Source organism: Triticum dicoccoides, chromosome 1B (assembly GCF_002162155.2).
Source record: "Triticum dicoccoides isolate Atlit2015 ecotype Zavitan chromosome 1B, WEW_v2.0, whole genome shotgun sequence".
In the NCBI taxonomy this organism is placed as follows: domain Eukaryota; kingdom Viridiplantae; phylum Streptophyta; class Magnoliopsida; order Poales; family Poaceae; genus Triticum; species Triticum dicoccoides.
Window position 1 is genome coordinate 572,698,091 of NC_041381.1, and position 15,402 is coordinate 572,713,492.

A 15,402-nucleotide genomic window follows, 5' to 3' on the forward strand; every position below is an offset into this window, starting at 1 on the left:
CCATGGACCTCGTGGGTCCCAGCCATCAGGCTCTCCACGTACAATCCTCTTCCGATGACTCTCGTATGTTGACCACGCCACGCCGAGCGCACCGAGGCGATGGATGACGGCGAGGCCTCAGACTGGAACGACCCGGAGATGGGGAAGACACGGCAGTGGAGTCGCAGATGGAAAGGAGTGGGAAACTTAACTGGTTCAGGTGCGGGGTGGGCCTACACTCGGCAGAGAATAACAGGAGGTGTGGAGTGGAGGGATGGCCTGGCCATCGGCGGGGTAGCGTTTCACTGAGGAGCGCAAAACAACGCCGCTAGATGCCGAAGGCTGGAGCAGGCGGTTTCGGCAGCGCTGGAGGAAGAAGACGAGAGATTGAAGAAGAATGCGGGCCGTTGGATGTAAATCCAACGCCTTCTTAGGCTTCGACCTACTGGCCCACGTGTCAGCCAGTCCATTTGTTTTTTAGTCCATTTGGTGGGCTGGGTGAAACAATGATGTAGCATCTATGCAGCCCGTTTAAATCCCATTTGCATTTTTCTCGAAATCCGCGGACTTGCTGGGCTGGGTGAAAATATCATGTTGGGCTAGACGGAGAAATGTTATAAAAACATAAACACATGATTGCACGTTAGTAAAATCTTTGCAAGCTTATGTACGCAATCACTAGGAGTTAACTTGCCAAGTTATATATAAAAAATAATAATTATTATTTTGTAAGAACTTTCAACTTACGAAATAAAATATATTTTTAATTTGATGAGTTAATAGTACGTGGGGTATTATTATTTTTTAGGCTAGACGTGGGACAGTTTAGTTGGTTCTAGGGGAAAGTACTGGGAGAAAACTCAGTTTCATAGAAAAAGAAACTGGGAGAAAATTCAGAGACCTGCTGGGTCCACCTGAGGAGGGGGATATGTTGGGAGGAAGGAGATTCAAAGCACGGCAGCCGAGTGAACTAGTTTTTTTTACGGACAAGTGAACTAGTTTACATACATAAGCAAATAGCCACTAAAAAAGCAATCAGGTTAATGGGTTCTTAAAAGCAATATTTCGGACAAAACAGATAATTACGACACATAGGCTAATGCATGAAACACTCAGATGATAAAGGTGCTTATAAACAAATAAAGTACAACATCTAGACCTTCCTGGCACGCTTGATCATGACGCTGCGGCTGTCCGTGTACTCGTCGGTTACGGGAGGCAGACACGCCCTCATGTCCAAGATCTGCCTGTACATGTCGTAGCATGCGCATGCGTCCTTGGCCGCGTAGGTTATGTAGGCTATATTCAGAGGTACCTCCCACGTGTTCAGGTTGTCTTGTTTTATGTTGGCGTATCAGGGGTCGATGATGGTCTCAGCGAGGTCAACCATGGAGTCCTTCTCCTGCCCGTTGTTGATGATCTTGTATTGCTTCTGGATGTCGACAAGCTTGTTGCACCAGATGGCCAAATCGTCGCATTCTTCCTTCTCTCCACCATAGAGAAGGTGCAGTCGGCGCTGCCGATGAAACGGGCGAATGCTCCAGAACCTGGTGTAGCCATAGGACTGAGGTGAGGCAGAGCTTCACCGAGTCTGTATCGTTGGTGTACATCGCATTCAACTTGGTGCAGCCATAGGACTGAATGGCGAACTCAAAGGGGAACTCCTTGCTGAAGTCCATATCCAGCAGGCTCAATCCTCAGATCGCCATTGGAGTCTCTTCGAGAGAACGAGTGTGTAGGCGGCGGCAGCAGTTCGTTTTTCAGCTCTTGGGGAACTGGATTCAACAGTAAGCTGAGTGTGTACAGGCGACAACAGTTACTACCCCTTCCTCGTCCGCTGCACGCTTGGTAGAAGATGCACCCTCGGCGCATTGAAACACCTCCATTAAGAAACCTACTCCGGCCACACGTCGGTTCACAAGCGGGTCTGTATTGGTACTGTAATAACAGGAGTTAGTGGTCACTTTACTTAAATTTAATTAGCTTTAGTAGAAATTTATACTTAAAACAAGCAATGCATTCGCTCGTTCTATCAGTGCCACAGGATCAACATGCACAACAATTAGAATTATTATTCTCAGGACGCACACGATCAGCATATTTGTCGCACTTTCACAAAGATAATACTACCAAGTTTGAACTGTTTGTTATGGTTGTTGTCCTCTGCATCATCATGTCGTGTTTCCCAGCTTGCAAGATTTAGAACCAACAAATAAGATCCAAATAATAAGTACAACAAAGATGCCTACACATCTCATTGATTCCGAGCTTGCAAGATTCAGAACCAACAAATAAGATCCAAATAATAAGTACAACAAAGATGCCTACACACATCTCATTGATTCCCAGCTTGCAAGATTCAAAACCAACAAATAAGATTCAAATAATAAGTACAACAAAGATGCCTACACATCTCACTGATTCCCAGCTTGCAAGATTCAGAACCAACCCATTAGAGCCTTTTGATAAAGTGAATATCGGGATTAAATCCATCTTGGCTAGCCATGTCATACAATTGAAGAACTTGGCGAATGCTCTTGACCATCACAACATCTGTAGTTGAGTATTCCTGTTTGCACAACATGTTTGCGCAGCACAAACAAGGAGACAGGAGAGCATGATTTCGCTTTAATAGCGGCCTCCTTGAACTCAACCTCCAGCTCTACTTGGATGAGGTCTGCCTGGAGTTCCATGATTAAATTCATGCGCCTTTTTCTGCAGTTCACCTGAAATGAAGCAAATATTGCATCATTCAGCTAGCAAGAAGTACTTGCTCTTGTGAGCTGGCAGGTTCTTCTTTAGTAGTTGCACTAAAATTGAGGAACATTAAGGTTGGCTGTCCGGCTCATGTAAGGTGCAACTATAATTTTCTTATCCTTTTGTGCAGTTCAACTAAAATAATGTGCCATTGTGGTGACAGTGATGGCTCCATCTTGCAAAGGCTAATAAAATGTTGCACGAGATTACCGGCAGAACTTGACGGAGATTTTGGAAACTCCAATCACCATTTTGTGCAGTTCCACCAAAATTGAGAGATGTTTCCCACGTGACATTTTAGTTGAACTGCACAAGACACTCATTCCAAAAAAAGTGTTTTGTGCAGTTCACCAAAAGGTCACAATAGCAACAAGGTGAAATGGATATCCCTATCTGCACAGAAAGATAGAAAGTAAACAGTTGATGGTCAATAAGAATATAGAAACATATGCAAAATGAAAAGAAGCATCTGAATTATGTTCATGGCAATCACGCAAGGACAGTAGAAATTTTAAAACATCAGCAATGCTTCATGTTACCAGAAGCATTACGATCAACAATGAGATTCCTCAAATATGGGATTACTTTAATGGTGGCATTGCTTGTTTACCAGACACAGTAAATGAACAACAGTTAAAGAGTTGGTTTAAGGGCATGGGACCGTGGGGACACCAGGACACTCTGCAGCGTAAAGGAGCAACTTACTTATCATACTGGGGAAAACAGCAGGAGTGCCATTTGTAACACAGTTTAATTGCATCTTCTCACTAGAGGCATTAGATTAACAATAACACTGGTTAGACATGTCCCTAAGGTAACGGTGTGATCGCTTCATTTTACATGTGCCCTTACATTAACAATAGCAAAAGGTTGGTATAAGGACATGCGACAGTGGATGCATCAGCACAATGTACCTACAAGGAGGCATAAAGTGGTGATGCCGAGTTTGTTCATGCTATGTGAGGGCAGCAAACCTAATCCTGGAGACCTTGTACTATGTGAGGGCAGCAAATCTAATCCTGGAGACCTTTTACTATGTGAGGGCAACAAATCTAATCCTGTAGACCTTTTACTATGTGAGGGCAGCAAATCTAATCCTGGAGACCTTTTACTATGTGAGGGCAGCAAATCTAATCTTGAGACCTTTTACTATGTGAGGGCAGCAAATCTAATCCTGAGACCTTTTACTATGTGAGGGCAGCAAATCTAATCCTGAGACCTTTTACTATGTGAGGGCAGCAAATCTAATCTTGGAGACCTTTTACTATGTGATGGCAGCAAATCTAATCCTGGACATACTCTGTTGACTTGTCCACCAGCCGCCACTTTCTATCCTTTTTTCAACCAATAATAGATTTGTTCCTTATCCAGTTTGTACTGCGTTTTCCCATTATTTCCCTTTTCAACCAAGAGACCAGTTGGGTATCCGGTCTCTACTACTTTCACCATATTATTTCCTCTTTGAATCAAGTCCTAGATTCATGCTACAACTTTCCCCCCTTTCTTCGTTGTTTGAACAAAGCCCTAGATTTGAATGCATGAAGTAGCTTTACCTCCAATAATACTAAAAATTTAGGTGGCTTTGGAAGAGCTGATGGGAGTAGAAAAAGATGCACATGCAGACACGTGGGGAGCTGGGGCAGTAGAGCAAGGCCGCTTTCTAAGAACTTATACCTGAGAGTCGCCGGGATGTCGGCGGCGGCAGGTCGGATCTGCGGACAATACGGCAGGGAGGAAGAAGGGTCGGAGGACCTCCCGAGCCGGCGCTGTGTCGGAGAGAAGGACACGGGCAGAGGATCGGGCCCCTCCGGCAGCTGTGGGTTTCCTCCCTCGGCAGCGATGACCGCGTGAACGATGCACCTTTTAGTCCTCTACACACACCGACTGAAGGGATCCGGCCGGATCTGTGACCAGCGGTGAGCAGAGAGAAAATGTCGCTACGATGTCTTGTTTATATCTGGAGAGGATGAGAGAATGAAGAGAGCAACCCTAGTAAAGCAAGCACTCAGGCCCCTGAGTCCATATATAGTGAAGTGATTATCTTTTTTCTCTCCACAACAAGCGTTTCAATTTGTGTACATGGCATTAAAGAAAAGAAACTCTCTATTTAAGGTGACTACTGTACGACTCCTACTTACTACTAGTAGTACTACAGTATTGTTCACTTGTTCTCCCCACCCCTCCATTGAACAACCCCACGGGTGAATAAACATACAGTAAGTACCGTATTTATATAGAATGAACAAGCTCGAACTATTTTCACGTAGTTAAAAGTTGAGGGCGGGGCTTTTCCCGGGCAGTAGGCGCGACAGTTTTTGGGTAGGCGGTTTGACAGAGAGGCAAGGAGGGTGAGCAAGTGGGGTTGTGCAATTTGACGGCACGTTACTACTGGAAAGACTTGTGATATGACCACTCACTATAGTCATGAATTACTGGCGCTCCGACCGGGGTGATGCCCCCCTTCTGTTCCGCGCTCTAATCTGGTGCGTGACATGTTGACCCGGATGTTGGCTCTGCCACATGTCTGAGTGGTAAGAAGGAGCAAAGAATGATGCGGTATATACTAGTACTATACTATGTACTACATAGGTCGGAGGAGTGCGAACCACGGCAGCACAGTGAACCAGCAGTGCGAACCATGGTAGCCCAGTGAACCAGCAGTAGAAAACAATGTGGTGATATGGCCATAAAAAACAATGTGCTACGGTCCACACAGTAGCATGTACAGTAACACTCCTCTTTGTTTGGATCCCTGAGTTAGAGCTAGTTTGGGTTGAAATAGCCTCAAATTATCGAAATAAGAGGGGTTAATTTGAGCTAGTTTGCTCTAACCCAGCTAAAAAACTAGCCCGGTGGTGAGGTTCTAATTGGGTTAGTTATCCTCGGGCCCACTAAAAGAGAACTAAAAAAATCTTCCCTGCCCGCACCAGATCGCTCCCCCCCTCTCGCACGACTCCTCTCTGTTCCCCATAGGGCCGCCCGCCCAAGCGCCGCTCGCCCTCTCTCTCCTCCGGCAGCCCTCTCCTTCCGGCCTCCGCCACCCTACTCCGGCCGCCCTCTCCCTCCGGCCTTCGAAGGTCACCCCGCTCCCCCTTCACCAGTCATTTTTCTCCCTCTGTCGTGCATGGCAGCAGCGCATCTACCAAGGAGGTCGCGAGAGGGGTGAGTTGTTTGTTCCTTCTCTGTCTCACGGCCATATCATTGATCTTGCTTGCTCTAGCGCTAGTTCTGATTTGGAAAAGTAGATCCTGATCAAACTTGGTATAGATTTTTCGTGCACACATGGAATTGTGTGATGCTGCTTGAGGAGGTAATAAATCTTTCTAGAGGCCCAAAGCTTCAGGTCACCTTTCTAGGTATTTCAATTTCAGGCTTGCATTATTTCTAGAGGCCCAAAGATTCAGTTCACCTTTCTAGGTATTTCAATTTTAGGCTTGCATTATTTCTAGAGGCCCAAAGATTCAGTTCACCTTTCTAGGTATTTCAGTTTCAGGCTTGCATTATTTCTAGAGGACCAAAGATTCAGTTCACCTTTCTAGGTATTTCACTTTCAGGCTTGCATTATTTCTAGAGGCCCAAAGATTCAGTTCACCTTTGTAGGTATTTCAGTTTCAGGCTTGCATTATTTCTAGAGGCCCAAAGATTCAGTTCACCTTTCTAGGTATTTTAGTTACAGGCTTGCATTATTTCTAGAGGCCCAAAGATTAAGTTCCCAGTCGGCGGCAACGGCCCTGCTACCCATGCCGGTGTCAACCTCAACTCGCAAGGGCCGGCGTCGGAGGGGTTCCTGGGGCTTGGGCTCTACAGAGCCTTCCTCCAAAGCGACGATGGCGAGCTCCTCCCTCAGTGCATGAGGGGCTCCGGGCTCCCTCCCTATCGTGAATGACTTCCGTGATGAGTTAGCTCATTCTTTGTTTCATGAAATGTTTTTTTATTTTGTGAAGCTTGATTGACGACTTGTATGTTTAAGTGGGATATCTCATTTGTATGGTCAAAGTAAAAATTATCATGTTTTGCATGCTTGATTTGTATAGATGGTTCGTTTATGTCAATTTTGAGTGGGAGGAGGCCACAGAAGAGCCGGCCACAAATCCGGCAGGAAATAGGGTCCAAAGTAGTCAAATGATTGAGATATGGCCTTGTTTGGATCATGGGGTTAGAGCTAGTTTAGGTTAGTTGGGGGCTCAAATAACCCATAAGTATCCAAACAAGGAGGGTTAGAGTGGATTAGTTCCATCTAGCCCAACTATCCTGGTGGAGAGGTGCTTATTTGGGTTAGAGTGGGTTAGAAAATAACTCTAACTCTAACTGTGTTAGAGTATCCAAACAGGGCGGTTTAGAGTTAGTTCAGGGTTAGAATCTAACTCTAACCTCTAACTGAGTTAGAGTTCTCCTCGTCTCGGTTCATCGCCATCATACTTTCCCCATTCTTGTGTTTTCAGTATCCTGTGAATCAAAGAGGCCCTTTTTGCGGGAAAAATCAAAGAGGACCTTAAACTGATTTAGGTCCGGTCATTTTTTATAAACGTGTTATGTCCAAAATTTAATGAACGTGCTCCGGTTTCCATGAAAATAATCCAGTTTCATGTAGTAATTCATTCATTTATTTATTCTTTTACGGGGGGGTTTGCATGTAATTTGTGAGGTCTGAAATGTAAAGTACCCCGACATATGCTCCGAGTCGTGCATGCACTACGACCCAGATGCTCTATGTCCCACATGTCGGCGAATGGGAGAACGTGGAAATAGCCTAGGAGTACATATAGGGGGATAAATGCGTGAAAACATATGTACTGTGAACTATGAAGCGTAGCCACGGTTCGAAAAGGAGACCTAAAGTGATGACAGCTATAGGTCGCACACACCCAACTAGTGGTACTAGACATACGACTAATTTTTCCCTAAAAAAAAGAGGCACGAGTGCTTAGTACTCCTATTCTATAAACACGAGTCCCATCTGACAACAGTGTCCGTGCTACAGCTAGCTCTCCTCCCTCGTTTCTCTCTTCTAATTCTAAACTCGGCCGACGCCCGGTGGGCGGGGTGGGTTTTCTCAACTGCGGCCCCACCTCACAGTGAAAACATTACGGCTGGAATAAAAATGCCATATACTCCCTCCGTTCATAAATATAGTATAAGCCTTTTTAGATACTATTTCAAATGGAATACAGCATACAATGTATGTAGACATAGTTTAGTGTGTAGATTCACTCATTTTGCTCCGTATGTGGTAGTCACTTGCTGGAATCTTTAGAAAGACTTATATTTGGGAACGGAGGGAGTACTATACTAATAAAACATTAAGGCCACGAGGCGATGCAGTGCTGGTTACAGGAGGCAAGAAGAAGAGATGCATCCATCGACGACGTCCACCTCCTCAACTCAGGGCGCCGGCCCACCGAACGGCGCCTAACTAGCAGCGGCTTTCATGGCTAGGTCGACGTGCTTCTGAACAATGGCGTCCAAAGATTCCAGCCACTGGAAGAAGGCCAATGTCTTTCTGTCCTCACTTGCCTTGTAGTGGCCTATGTAGACGATTTCCTCGTAGATGTGGATGTGCAGGTCGACGGTTTCTTGCATGGCGAGGCGTTACGCGGTGAGCGTGGCCTCGAGGTGCACATTCTTCATCGCGACCTCCGGCATCTGCAGGGCCACCAGGGCTTGAAAGAGTTTGTCACCATGGAGGCCGATGTGGGTGGCAGGTAATGAGGAGCCTGAGCACGCGGGCTGGAGCAGTATGGCAAGGTCATCCGCGCGCTTCTTGACGACGGTAAACTTGTGGATGGAGTTGACCATCATGTCGTCCATGCGAGAGGTGAAGCCGGCGTCGGCAAGGGCTACGATGCCTGCGGTCGCCAGCACCGTCTGGAAACACTGCGCGGTGCGGGGCCGCAGGCTGGCGCCTTGGATGATTTGGCATAGCTGACTGCCGCTCGCATCCATCGCCTCCATAGGTGCTTGTGGCTTTTGGTCACTTGGTCTTGGATTGGAGTGAGCAGTGTTGCGCAGAGACTTGGGAGTAGATGGATTGGAGTGGTGGGGCGCTTTTATTATATGAGAGTCCAAACTCTGTTGCATTCACATCGTGCTAGCTCTATTCTGCTTCTCCAATTAATTCCCTCTGCATGTAATTGAGGATGCATCATTGACCGTTCAACGTCTCAGAACCTCTACCCTCTCCCTCCTTGGCATTCAAGCACCTATGGACCCGTCGACGACGAGGTGCCTATGGTGACTTCGTAAATTTCAAGATGATAGTGCCGTGCATGTGTGCGTTCATAGGGGTGAGTGTATGCGCATGTATAAGAGCGCTTGCGTCTGTAATGTGTCAAAAAAATCATAAATGCGTGTCAAAAAAAATACTAGTCAGTATACTCAATATTGTGCACCTCGGAGAGGAAAACGATAGAACTAGTACGTATTTATTTACGGTGCAGATTCACTCATTTTGCTCCATATGTACTCCGTCTCGGTGTAGTCTAGTCACTTGTTGAAATCTCTAGAAGGGCAAATACTCCTTTCTAGTTTATAGGGCTATACTAGCAAGTAGTTGTAGTACAATAGTGGGATCACATAGCAATTTTGTCTCATGCAATGTTCGGTTTGCGCTTGGCTCTTCGCCTCTTCGAGAAGACGAACAATGATGTTACTACTACTGCTTCTACAGTGTCGAATCCACTGCTGCATGTCTGTCCACTGCGAGCGGGACAGATAGCTTGTTGTATACTACTAAGCAAAAGTCTGCCCTCGTTTGCGAGCAACCGCGTGCATGGGCGAGGGAGAAGGCGTGTAGTAAAATCAAGCTTCTCCTCGTTGTACGAGTTGATGCGACACATCATAGCACTGGCCCCAGATGCTTGCCTCTAAACTTGGCTGAAAGACCCGCAGTGTACAATATATTTGCTGCAACCTCTAACATTTACCCACCACAAATTAAAATACATGTGGCCGTATGCATCGTTCTAATGTAGAGGCCGGGGAGTCCCCCCTTTTCAAAAAAAAAAACAAATTAAAATATATATTCCTGTCTTGACCAGATGAGCGTGCAAACTACAATCACCAGGGTGACAGGTAGGGCCAGAAGACTATTTTAAATTTTTTTAAAACTTCAAGACGGCCACATAGCATGGAGCTGACTCGAACGATTTTAAGCTTACAGGCATGATACACGTTATCCTAGACTACTCTACACATGAAACTGCCACACGAGCGTCTGGGCTGCGCTTGGCTCTTTGCCTCTTCGGGAAGTCGAACAATGATGGAGTACTACTGCATTGGAGGAGTACTACAGTATGCTTCTGACCATCTGACACCGATTGAGCTACTGCATGTCCACCGCGTGCGGGAGGGAGAGCGTGTAGCGAAAGCTTCTCCTAGTCTTGCCAGCCGCCACGCTCATGGGCGAGGGAGGGACGCTCCTGCTTTTGCGTGTATGACATGTGGGCCCGAGAGGTGGGTGGCCAACCTGTCATACAGCCAAAGGGAGGTGCAGTTAAGTCCGCGAGGGAGAGGATAATCAAACTTCTCGTTGATGTACGAGTTGACGCGACACATCAAAGCACCGCACTCGATATATTTTAATAATTTGCGGTTACCGATGCATTAATTACAACGCATCATGCATGCGTGACTCTCCTTTTGATACTTGCATGTGTTGATTTAATGCACCTTGAAGTAGTACTCCCTCCGATTCCTTTTACTTTGCGTATAACTTTTTCTTGTTTTTCTTAGATTAGTCTATGCGTCCGCGTTGGTTTCCATCTGTGCCCCCGCCCGATTAGTTCTGCCCCCATTACTCGCACTAGTTTCCAAAGAAGAAAATGGCTACAGGCAAATGCATGCAGCGCCGGATGCGGCTTGACCGCCTGGGGAAGCCAACTCAAGCGAAAAGGAAGGAGGTCCAGCCAACCATTGCATGCGCATTTACTGTTGATATTTATGCAGCGTACTCATGCGCAGGGGAAAATTTGTCCAGAAAACTCAAACTACTGCCTTCCTTGGTATGCGGGAGGAGAGTTATGCGCAGAGTATAAAATATGTGACGGTAAAGCTTTGTAATGCCTCGGCCCAAGCGAGAGATGGTTGTGCACGAGGAGGGCGAGGTCATGCAGACAGAACAGGAACCACTGAGGGAGCTCACTAAGGTCTCCATGGACCTCCCCGTGCTCCACTGCCCCTTGTGCCTCCGCCCCTTGATGCCTACAGTTTATGAGGTTCGAATACACCTCGTCCGTTCGGCTTATTGAGCAAGGTGCAGGTTTCTTGATTTATGTGTTGTTCGATTGATTTCTGCAGTACAAGGGAGGGCACCTGGCCTGCGTGGACTGCTGCATCGAGCGCCTCGGGAACCAGCGGCGGTGCCAGAAGTGCGAGCGCGGCGGTGGCTTCGACGTGGAACACGGCGGTGGAAGCCGTCGTTTCGTTGCTGAGGGTGGTGTGCCCGCACGAAGGCTGTGGGCTCTACGTCACTTACCACAAGCTCGCCGATCACCAAAGCGTGTGTCCGCTCGCGCCCTGCAAATGCCCCGTGCCCGTCTGCGGCTATGAAGGCCCGCCGTCGGCGCTCTACCACCACATCAGCAACGCGCATCCCATGCCCGTGAACAGGATCCAGTACGGCAAGGTGCTCCAGCTGCAAGTGCCACTGTCGGAGCCACGGCTCTTGCTGTTCGCGGAGGAGGACGACCGCGCTTTTGTCTTGGTCGGCGGCGTGCTCGACATCGGCGCGCCTATCACCGTGTCGGTGGTATGCATCAGAGCGGGGGCGTCCCCACTGCCGCACTACGTGGCCAAGCTGTGGGCGAACGGCCCGCCGGGGGAGCCCAAAGGCACGACCGACGCCGTAAAGGTGGAAATGGAGGTGACAAGCAGCAAGGATCCCGGCGACGTCGACGTGCAGGAGTTGACCTTCTTCACAGTTCCGCCCAAGCTGCTGGCCGGGGCTAAGATGGTGTCCCTCCACATTCAGATTGACAAGCTCACGTCCTAAATGTTTCTACAGTGCCTTCTGTTTATCTTAGTAATATGCTAATATAGGGATTACCTCGGTCTACTTTAGCTTAAGAAATGGTGGGTTCTGGTGGCGATGCAGCAATTACTTCAACATCAGATCAGTAATTTCCAACAGTTGAACGGATATTTTGTGTCTGTTGGATATAAAGTTCCTTTGGGTAAGAAGTACTAGATAAAAGGAGATGTATGTAGACGTATTTTAGTTTTAGATACGTCCCTTTTTATCCATTTTGATGACAAGCACTCCCTCCGTTCCACAATACATGCCTTCCATTTGTCAAAATATAGATATATCTAGACATGTTTTAGTATATAGGTACATCCATGATAGAGCTAGTCGGATGGTTGAGAACACTACAATTCGGAGCTACAGATGCGTGTGTGACTCCCAGATGCAGAAGCCCGGGGTCATCATCCTCCTTTTCGCGAAAAAACTGACGCATGTGTGAGAGGACGAGTGCGTGCGTGCACCTCTTCTCTTCCTGTATAACGTACTAAACTCAGAGTACAAGTTTTTGTGGGTGGCACGATGGTGCGTGCGAGAAGTCCCGAGAGATAGGTTTAATGCGTCTAAAAAAAGACTAGCCTATAGCTCGCCACGCGGCTATTCCTGTTGAATGCCCCATTAACCGTAAGGCTAGTCATAGTGGGAGTAACTTAGGTAGTAACATAGCGCGCTCCAAGAAAATTTTGCATATGTGGCATGTAGTTAATGAGGAGACAGGTGTTTAGAGTAACATAATATGTTACTGTAACATAGCACTTTCCGAGAAATGATGAGTCTATGAGCTAATAAATGAAGCCATCTATGACACTACTACTATGTTACTTTGCACTATTGAGGTAGTAACTTAGGCTAGTGTCATATGCATGACACTAGTATAAGTTACTCCCCACTATGACCAGCCTAAGATATGTATACGACGGTACCAGTTATTGCACGTACACAGTAGAAAAACCACGGCTAAGAACACGTGCCCACATAACGCCATCCGGGAATAGTGCCGCACTTCGAAACTAGAACCGTCAATAAATTTTGAGCTTGCGTCTCGTCACATTCCAAATTACTCCATGCTATATTGAATTGCAAACCTGTTCACACCGATCACAACCTAAACGGTTTCCCACTTAGGAGCGTATTAGTACTCGGTTATAAATTCTAGTATGCCAAGATGACTGCACATTCCTCCTCAACTCCTCATCCATCAAAACATACAAGTCATTCAGCATCCTTCCCTTGCGTTTGCCATGGCATGCGTGAGTTCTGGGTCGAGAGATTGCCACCAGGGAGAGGCGAGTATGGATGCGGAAGCACGAGAGATGTCCCGCCTCGCTGCGAAAGCAGCCGACATGTCCCGCCGCGTGGAAGTAGCAGCACAGAGGTCCCACCGCGCCGTTGAAGCAGCACGGAGGTCCCGCCGCGCCGTCGATGCAGCTGACTGGTCCGGCCACACCACAGAAGTAGCAGAGATGTCCCGCCGCACGGCGAATGCAGCAGAGATGTCCCGCCGCGCCGCGGCGGCCTGGGAAAATTTCTCGCGGGCAGGCAATGACTGTTACAGGCGCATGCATGCGATCGTCCATAGCCATATGGATCAGATCTCCGGCTGGGCGAGGTTGCAGGACGACATGAAAGCCTCGTTTGAACGGGCTACCGGCATCATCTGGCAACTAAGGGAGGGCAATGAGAGGCTCCGGGCCGAGCGCGACCTACTGAGGGTGAAGATCGTCCGAAGTGCAGACCAGCAGCAGGAGACCAGTGCCTTGTTGAAGAGGACCAGCGTCATCGTCAAGAAACTTATGGACGAGAATGACATGCTCCGCATCGAGCGCCAAAGGCTGGTGGAGGATTCCGTGGATGTTCTCAAGCAGCGTCTTGAGGACACGAAAGAGCACATCGCCGCTCGCCACAGAGACTAGTTCCCGTGGCTTGCAGCAACGCATCAAGAAAGTAGAGATCAGCGAGCCAGATCCTTGTCTTCCTTCTTCTTTTGCCCTTGTGTATTTCGGGTGTAGCCGCATGTGGTTTTTTTAATTATCTTTCTAATTATGTAACACAATCAATCGTCCTTATATATTCATTAGTCTTGCTATAAGTCGCAGTAGATGCTATATAGGTCCGTCGGATCTTACATCAAGATCCGTGCTTTCAGATTTTCTTTTTTCTCTCTTAAATCTCAGTCGAGTGAGACATAGCCACGCCATTAAACAGAGGCTCCGGGGCCATTAATGGAGACCTTGGGAGAGAGGTAGATGGCAGATGGAGGTCAAAGGGCTCTCCTCCTGATAAGCACGCGCAGGGGTCTGATCGCACGCCTCTCCTACTCAAATAGCTACCCTGCACGGCGCCTCCTAGCTAATAAAAAATGGGGACGTGTGACGGCAGGTAAATGGTAGTAAATATAACGCCCACGGTTTCAATAATACTTGTGTTTCCGATTGTAACGTCACATCACTTGTTCCAAAATGACTTTGTTGATTGTTAATGTGTGCGCCTTCGCAAATCGGACATGGCACCAAGCCAAGTTTCATTATTTTCATGCGTGTTTTGGATTTACAGGAATTAAAAAACTAAGTTTCTCAATGTTTCCAGCCCAGCCACGACGCCCAGAATTTTGAATTTCATTCCCATTTCTTGCATGGAACCTAGATATTTACCCAAGGACACACATGTCATTTTTCAACCAACTTTGGTGCACTGGAACCTGTGCTTGTATTTCAAATTTGAATTATGCACACGAAGGTGGCACGTTCCCTCTCAGAACCACGAGCCTTCTTGAGAGAAGCTCCGATTTGCAAGAAGCTTATACCCAAATTTGTTCCTATTCGGCTAATTTTTTTTACCACGACATGGTACTACCATGACATGACACCATGGCAAGTATCATGATTTTAAAACCAAGTTTCTCAATGTTCTCGACTGAGCCACGATGCCTAGATGTTTGAATTTTATTCTTATTTTTTGCATGGGACCTAGAAATTCACCCGAGGACACAAATGTGATTTTTCAACCAACCTTGGTGAACGGGAGCATGTGCTTGTAGTTAAAATTTGAATTATGCACATTAAATGACCAAAAACTCAATTAATGTGTAAAAAAGGCCAAACGAAGCCGGAATGATTTCCAAAATTTAACAAGGCACTCATGTAGTACTATGTTGACTTTGTAAATAAACTCAAGGGGGACAACGTATATCATTTCGCACTCAAAGGTGGCACGTTCCCTTTCAGAACCACGAGCCTTCTTGAGAGAAGCTTCGGTTTTGCAAGAAGCTTCTACCAAAATCTGTTCCTATTCGGCCAATTCTTTTACCACGGCATGGTAGTACCATGACATGACACCCATGCCAAGTTTCATGATTTTCAGACGTGTTTTGGATTTACAAGAATTTAAAAAACAAGTTTCTCAATGTTCTCGGCCGAGCCACGATGCCCAGATGTTTGAATTTTATTCTCTTTTCTTGCATGGGACCTAGAAATTCACCCGAGGACACAAATGTGATTTTTCAACCAACTTTGGTGCACGAGAGCATGTGCTTGTAGTTCAAATTTGACTTATGCACATTAAATGACCAGAAACTCAATTGATGTATAAAAACGACAAACAAACTCGGAATAATTCCAAAATTAACAGGGAATTCATGTAGTTCTATG